The sequence below is a fragment of the Pleurodeles waltl genome, unplaced genomic scaffold, assembly GCF_031143425.1.
Source record: "Pleurodeles waltl isolate 20211129_DDA unplaced genomic scaffold, aPleWal1.hap1.20221129 scaffold_39, whole genome shotgun sequence".
In the NCBI taxonomy this organism is placed as follows: Eukaryota; Metazoa; Chordata; class Amphibia; order Caudata; family Salamandridae; genus Pleurodeles; species Pleurodeles waltl.
The window spans coordinates 8,895,406-8,903,810 of record NW_027150097.1 but is presented as its reverse complement, the minus strand read 5'-3'; the positions used below and the strand labels follow the sequence as shown (position 1 = coordinate 8,903,810).

At 45.9% G+C, this 8,405-nt stretch overlaps 2 non-coding genes across 2 annotated transcripts; both read right to left on the bottom strand.

Moving 5' to 3' along the window:
- Positions 1 to 2,259: 2,259 nt before the first annotated feature.
- Positions 2,260 to 2,342, bottom strand: TRNAL-CAG (transfer RNA leucine (anticodon CAG)). Its single transcript has one exon. It is a non-coding gene; the product is annotated as a tRNA-Leu (tRNA).
- A 5,980-nt stretch (positions 2,343 to 8,322) lies between these two features.
- Positions 8,323 to 8,405, bottom strand: TRNAL-CAG (transfer RNA leucine (anticodon CAG)). The gene has a single exon. It is a non-coding gene; the product is annotated as a tRNA-Leu (tRNA).

Here is an 8,405-nt window from a genome sequence, read left to right as displayed (position 1 = left end):
CTGTATTTTCAATTCCAGACCTTCCTGCTCAGGGAAACAGTGGGATCTGAAGCTGATGAAGGAGAGAGGATAGATCATCCTGACAGTGGACCCTGTGGTGACTGCTACTAATTCTCAAACATCTACTACATGGGGTGTGGACTTGCAGAATTTTGAGCCAGTGCATAAGGCCGGTGGTGACTGCTACTAATTCTCAATCATCTAGTACAGGGGGTGTGGACATGCAGAATTTGGAGCCAGTTCAAGATTCAGATCAGGAGGTGCCTGGCTCTATACCAATCAACTCAGTGCCTCTGAGACAAGGACTTGAACGGTACAGTTTGAGTCCTCGACCGCCATGCTCAACGCGGCTGCAAGGATTCGGGGTGGATTAACTGAATGTGGTATTTATTGTTGTGTAATATTCTTGTATACTGGATTAGTATAGTATCTTTTTTTTGAGCAGCTATGTTTGATTTGCATTGGTTAAGGAGAAATGTTGTGTTTGTCATGGGCACGCCCATGATGCACACCAAGGGAGGTAGGGAGTGTTAGTCTCCCCCGAGTTTTGGAGTTGGATGGTAGGCGCGGTGACGTGGAACCGGAGAGAATAAAAGGTCAGGGAAGGTGTTCCTCGTGGCCAATGACTCTATATTATTCTCTGTGTATTTATTAAAACTTATCTGCGAAACAGGCACTGTGTGTGCACGATGCAACACACCCCTCCCATGCCCTGAATACAGAAGTTAAAAACCAGCTGTGATTGGGATGCAGGGGACCCTGGTCCCACTGAACCTTCTGCACTGTGAACCTGCTGAACTATTGACAGCTGTGCTTTTGATATGTAGGGTTGAAACCTTTATCTCGGCCCCTCTATCACGATTTGTTGAAGATGCTGTGATTTCCTGCTTTACCGATTTACTGCGATTTAGCCAACTTCAGGAAATTAGTGCAAGCAACGGACAATAGATCTTATCGATAATTTACAGAAACTGTTGACATTGTTTTTGATACGGGTGCTTGGAAAAAAAATGTCCAAAAATGTATCCACCTCGCAAAAAACACTTGTCAGAAGTGAGATTTGAACCCACGCCTCCAAGGGAGACGGCGACCTGACCGCAGCTCCTTAGACCACTCGGCCATCCTGACACACTTGACACCAGACTGAAGGCTCAGTTTCCAGCTTATAAGCCAAAATGAGTGCCATGTACTGAGTGAATGTTATTTAAGGTCCTCTGTATTTCCAATTCCAGACCTTCCTGCTCAGGGAAACAGTGGGATCTGAAGCTGATGAAGGAGAGAGGATGGATCATCCTGACTGTGGACCCTGTGGTGACTGCTACTAATTCTCAATCATCGACTACATGGGGTGTGGACATGCAGAATTTTGAGCCAGTGCATATGGCCGATAGTGACTGCTACTAATTCTCAATAATCTACTACAGGGGGTGTGGACATGCAGAATTTGGAGCCAGTTCAAGATTCAGATCAGGAGGTGCCTGGCTCCATACCAATCAACTCAGTGCCTCTGAGACAAGGACTTGAACGGTACAGTTTGAGTCCTCGACCGCCATGCTCAACGCAGCTGCAAGGATTCGGGGTGGATTGACTGAATGTGGCATTTCTTGTTGTGTACTATTCTTGTATACTGGATTAGTATAGTATCTTTTTTTTGAGCAGCTATGTTTGTTTTGTATTGATTAAGGAGAAATGTTGTGTTCGTCATGGGCACGCCTATGATGCACACCAAGGGAGGTAGGGAGTGTCAGTCTCCCCCGAGTTTTGGAGTTGGATGGTAGGCGCGGTGACGTGGAACCGGAGAGAATAAAAGGTCAGGGAAGGTGTTCCTCGTGGCCAATGACTCTATATTATTCTCTGTGTATTTATTAAAACTTATCTGCGAAACAGGCACTGTGTGTGAAAGATGCAACACACCCCTCCCATTCCCTGAATACAGAAGTTAAAAACCAGCTGTGATTGGGACGCAGGGGACCCTGGTGCCACTGAACCTTCTGCACTGTGAACCTGCTGAACTATTGACAGCTGCGCTCTTGATATGTAGGGTCGAAACCTTTATCTCTGCCCCTCTATCACGATTTGTTGAAGATGCTGTGATTTCCCGCTTTACCGATTTACTGCGATTTAGCCAACTTCAGGAAATTAGTGCAAGCAACGGACAATAGATCTTATCGATAATTTACAGAAACTGTTGACATTGTTTTTGATACGGGTGCTTGGTAAAAAAAATTCCAAAAATGTATCCTTCTCGCAAAAGACTTTTGTCAGAAGTGGGGTTCGAACCCACGCCTTCACAGGAGACTGCGACCTGAACGCAGCGCCTTAGACCACTCGGCCATCCTGACACTGCACTGATGGCTCAATTTCCAGCTTCTAAACCAAAATGAGTGCCATGTACTGAGTGAATGTTGTTTAATGTCCTCTGTATTTTCAATTCCAGACCTTCCTGCTCAGGGAAACAGTGGGATCTGAAGCTGATGAAGGAGAGAGGATGAATCATCCTGACAGTGGATCCGGTGGTGACTGCTACTAATTCTCAATCATCTACTACATGGGGTGTGGACATGCTGAATTTTGAGCCAGTGCACATGGCCGGTGGTGACTGCTACTAATTCTCAATCATCTACTACAAGGGGTGTGGACATGCAGAATTTGGAGCCAGTTCAAGATTCAGATCAGGAGGTGCCTGGCTCCATACCAATCAACTCAGAGCCTCTGAGACAAGGACTTGAACGGTACAGTTTGAGTCCTCGACCGCCATGCTCAACGCGGCTGCAAGGATTCGGGGTGGATTGACTGAATGTGGCATTTCTTGTTGTGTACTATTCTTGTATACTGGATTAGTATAGTATCTTTTTTTTGAGCAGCTATGTTTGTTTTGTATTGGTTAAGGAGAAATGTTGTGTTCGTCATGGGCACGCCTATGATGGACACCAAGGGAGGTAGGGAGTGTTAGTCTCCCCCGAGTTTTGTGAGTTGGATGGTAGGCGCGGTGATGTGGAACCGGAGAGAATAAAAGGTCAGGGAAGGTGTTCCTCGTGGCCAATGACTCTATATTATTCTCTGTGTATTTATTAAAACTTATCTGCGAAACAGACACCGTGTGTGCACGATGCAACACACCCCTCCCATGCCCTGAATACAGAAGTTAAAAACCAGCTGTGATTGGGACGCAGGGGACCCTGGTGCCACTGAACCTTCTGCACTGTGAACCTGCTGAACTATTGACAGCTGCGCTCTTGATATGTAGGGTCGAAAACTTTATCTCTGCCCCTCTATCACGATTTGTTGAAGATGCTGTGATTTCCCGCTTTACCGATTTACTGCGATTTAGCCAACTTTAGGAAATTAGTGCAAGCAACGGACAATAGATCTTATCGATAATTTACAGAAACTGTTGACATTGTTTTTGATACGGATGCTTGGAAAAAAAAAGTCCAAAAATGTATCCACCTCGCAAAAGACACTTGTCAGAAGTGGGATTCGAACCCACGCCTCCAAAGGAGACTGCGACCTGAACGCAGCGCCTTAGACCACTCACCATCCTGACACTCTTGACACTGCACTGATGGCTCAATTTCCAGCTTATAAACCAAAATGAGTGCCATGTACTGAGTGAATGTTGTTTAATGTCCTCTGTATTTTCAATTCCAGACCTTCCTGCTCAGGGAAACAGTGGGATCTGAAGCTGATGAAGGAGAGAGGATGGATCATCCTGACAGTGGATCCGGTGGTGACTGCTACTAATTCTCAATCATCTACTACATGGGGTGTGGACATGCTGAATTTTGAGCCAGTGCACATGGCCGGTGGTGACTGCTACTAATTCTCAATCATCTACTACAGGGGGTGTGGACATGCAGAATTTGGAGCCAGTTCAAGATTCAGATCAGGAGGTGCCTGGCTCCATACCAATCAACTCAGTGCGTCTGAGACAAGGACTTGAACGGTACAGTTTGAGTCCTCGACCGCCATGCTCAACGCGGCTGCAAGGATTCGGGGTGGATTGACTGAATGTGGCATTTCTTGTTGTGTACTATTCTTGTATACTGGATTAGTATAGTATCTTTTTTTTGAGCAGCTATGTCTGTTTTGTATTGATTAAGGAGAAATGTTGTGTTCGTCATGGGCACGCCTATGATGCACACCAAGGGAGGTAGGGAGTGTTAGTCTCCCCCGAGTTTTGGAGTTGGATGGTAGGCGCGGTGACGTGGAACCGGAGAGAATAAAAGGCCAGGGAAGGTGTTCCTCGTGGCCAATGACTCTATATTATTCTCTGTGTATTTATTCAAACTTATCTGCGAAACAGGCACCATGTGTGCAGGATGCAACACACCCCTCCCATGCCCTGAATACAGAAGTTAAAAACCAGCTGTGATTGGGACGCAGGGGACCCTGGTGCCACTGAACCTTCTGCACTGTGAACCTGCTGAACTATTGACAGCTGCGCTCTTGATATGTAGGGTCGAAACCTTTATCTCTGCCCCTCTATCACGATTTGTTGAAGATGCTGTGATTTCCCGCTTTACCGATTTACTGCGATTTAGCCAACTTCAGGAAATTAGTGCAAGCAACGGACAATAGATCTTATCGATAATTTACAGAAACTGTTGACATTGTTTTTGATACGGGTGCTTGGAAAAAAAAAGTCCAAAAATGTATCCACCTCGCAAAATACACTTGTCAGAAGTGAGATTTGAACCCACGCCTCCAAGGAAAACTGCGACCTGAACGCAGCTCCTTAGACCACTCGGCCATCCTGACACTCTTCACACCTCGCTTATGGCTCAATTTCGAGCGTATAAACCAAAATGAGTGCCATGTACTGAGTGAATGTTGTTTAATGTCCTCTGTATTTTCAATTCCAGACCTTCCTGCTCAGGGAAACAGTGAGATCTGAAGCTGATGAAGGAGAGAGGATGGATCATCCTGACAGTGAATCCGGTGGTGACTGCTACTAATTCTCAATCATCGACTACTTGGGGTGTGGACATGCAGAAGTTTGAGCCGGTGCACATGGCCGGTGGTGACTGCTACTAATTCTCAATCATCTACTACAAGGGGTGTGGACATGCAGAATTTGGAGCCAGTTCAATATTCAGATCAGGAGGTGCCTGGTTCCATACCAATCAACTCAGTGCCTCTGAGACAAGGACTTGAACGGTACAGTTTGAGTCCTCGACCGCCATGCTCAACGCGGCTGCAAGGATTCGGTGTGGATTGACTGAATGTGGCATTTCTTGTTGTGTACTATTCTTGTATACTGGATTAGTATAGTATCTTTTTTTTGAGCAGCTATGTTTGTTTTGTATTGGTTAAGGAGAAATGTTGTGTTCGTCATGGGCACGCCTATGATGCACACCAAGGGAGGTAGGGAGTGTTAGTCTCCCCCGAGTTTTGGAGTTGGATGGTAGGCGCGGTGACGTGGAACCGGAGAGAATAAAAGGCCAGGGAAGGTGTTCCTAGTGGCCAATGACTCTATATTATTCTCTGTGTATTTATTAAAACTTATCTGCGAAACAGGCACCATGTGTGCACGATGCAACACACCCCTCCCATGCACTGAATACAGAAGTTAAAAACCAGCTGTGATTGGGACGCAGGGGACCCTGGTGCCACTGAACCTTCTGCACTGTGAACCTACTGAACTATTGACAGCTGCGCTCTTGATATGTAGGGTCAAAACCTTTATCTCTGCCCCTCTATCACGATTTGTTGAAGATGCTGTGATTTCCCGCTTTACCGATTTACTGCGATTTAGCCAACTTCAGGAAATTAGTGCAAGCAACGGACAATAGATCTTATCGATAATTTACAGAAACTGTTGACATTGTTTTTGATACGGGTGCTTGGAAAAAAAAAGTCAAAAAATGTATCCACCTCGCAAAAGACACTTGTCAGAAGTGGGATTCGAACCCACGTCTCCAAAGGAGACTGCAACCTGAACCCAGCACCTTAGACCACCTGGCCATCCTGACACTCTTGACACCAGACAGATGGCTCAAATTTCAGCTTATAAAACAAAATGAGTGCCATGTACTGAGTGAATGTTATTTAATGTCCTCTGTATTTTCAATTCCAGACCTTCCTGCTCCGGGAAACAGTGGGATCTGAAGCTGATGAAGGAGAGAGGATGGATCATCCTGACAGTGGATCCGGTGGTGACTGCTACTAATTCTCAATCATCGACTACATGGGGTGTGGACATGCAGAAGTTTGAGCCAGTGCACATGGCCGGTGGTGACTGCTACTAATTCTCAATCATCTACTACAAGGGGTGTGGACATGCAGAATTTGGAGCCAGTCCAAGATTCAGATCAGGAGGTGCCTGGCTCCATACCAATCAACTCAGTGCCTCTGAGACAAGGACTTGAACGGTACAGTTTGAGTCCTCGATCGCCATGCTCAACGCGGCTGCAAGGATACGGGGTGGATTAACTGAATGTGGCATTTCTTGTTGTGTACTATTCTTGTATACTGGATTAGTATAGTATCTTTTTTTTGAGCAGCTATGTTTGTTTTCTATTGGTTAAGGAGAAATGTTGTGTTTGTCATGGGAACGCCTATGATGCACACCAAGGGAGGTAGGGAGTGTTAGTCTCCCCCGAGTTTTGGAGTTGGATGGTAGGCGCGGTGACGTGGAACCGGGGAGAATAAAAGGTCAGGGAAGGTGTTCCTCGTGGCCAATGACTCTATATTATTCTCTGTGTATTTATTAAAACTTATCTGCGAAACAGGCACCGTGTGTGCACGATGCAACACACCCCTCCCATGCCCTGAATACAGAAGTTAAAAACCAGCTGTGATTGGGACGCAGGGGACCCTGGTGCCACTGAACCTTCTGCACTGTGAACCTGCTGAACTATTGACAGCTGCGCTCTTGATATGTAGGGTCGAAACCTTTATCTCTGCCCCTCTATCACGATTTGTTGAAGATGCTGTGATATCCCGCTTTACCGATTTACTGCGATTTAGCCAACTTCAGGAAATTAGTGCAAGCAACGGACAATAGATCTTATCGATAATTTACAGAAACTGTTGACATTGTTTTTGATACAGGTGCTTGGAAAAAAAAAGTCCAACAAAGTATCCACCTCGCAAAAGACACTTATCAGAAGCGGGATTCAAACCCACGTCTCCAAAGGAGACTGTGACTTGAGCACAGCGCCTAAGACCACTCGGCCATCCTGACACTCTTGACAGTGCACTGATGGCTCAATTTCCAACTTATAAACCAAAATGAGTGCCATGTACTGAGTGAATGTTGTTTAATATCCTCTGTATTTTCAATTCCAGACCTTCCTGCTCAGGGAAACAGTGGGATCTGAAGCTGATGAAGGAGAGAGGATGGATCATCCTGACAGTGGACCCTGTGGTGACTGCTACTAATTCTCAATCATCTACTACATGGGGTGTGGGCTTGCAGAATTTTGAGCCAGTGCATATGGCCGGTGGTGACTGCTACTAATTCTCAATCATCTACTACAGGGGGTGTGGACATGCAGAATTTGGAGCCAGTTCAAGATTCAGATCAGGAGGTGCCTGGCTCCATACCAATCAACTCAGTGCCTTTGAGACAAGAACTTGAATGGTACAGTTTGAGTCCTCGACCGCCATGCTCAACGCGGCTGCAAGGATTCGGGGTAGATTGACTGAATGTGGTATTTATTGTTGTGTACTATTCTTGTATACTGGATTAGTATAGTATCTTTTTTTTGAGCAGCTATGTTTGTTTTGTATTGGTTAAGGAGAAATGTTGTGTTCGTCATGGGCACGCCCATGATGCACACCAAGGGAGGTAGGGAGTGTTAGTCTCCCCCGAGATTTGGAGTTGGATGGTAGGTGCGGTGATGTGGAATCGGAGAGATTAAAAGGTAGGGGAAGGTGTTCCTCGTAGCCAAAGACTCCATATTATTCTTTGTGTATTTATTCAAACTTCTCTGCAAAACAGGCACTGTGTGTGCACGACGCAAAACCCCCACCCCTCCCATCCCCTTAATACAGAAGTTAAAAACCAGCTGTGATTGGGACGCAGGGGACCCTGGTGCCACTGAACCTTCTGCACTGTTAACCTGCTGAACTATTGACAGCTGCGCTTTTGATATGTAGGGTCGAAACCTTTATCTCGGCCCCTCTATCACGATTTGTTGAAGATGCTGTGATTTCCTGCTTTACCGATTTACTGCGATTTAGCCAACTTCAGGCAATTAGTGCACGCAACGGAAAATAGATCTTATCGATAATTTACAGAAACTGTTGACATTGTTTTTGATACGGTGCTTGGGAAAAAAAGTCCAAAAATGTATCCACCTCGCAAAATACACTTGTCAGAAGTGGGATTTGAACCCACACCTCCAAGGGAGGCTGCGACCTGAACGCAGCGCCTTAGACCACTCGGCCATCCTGAC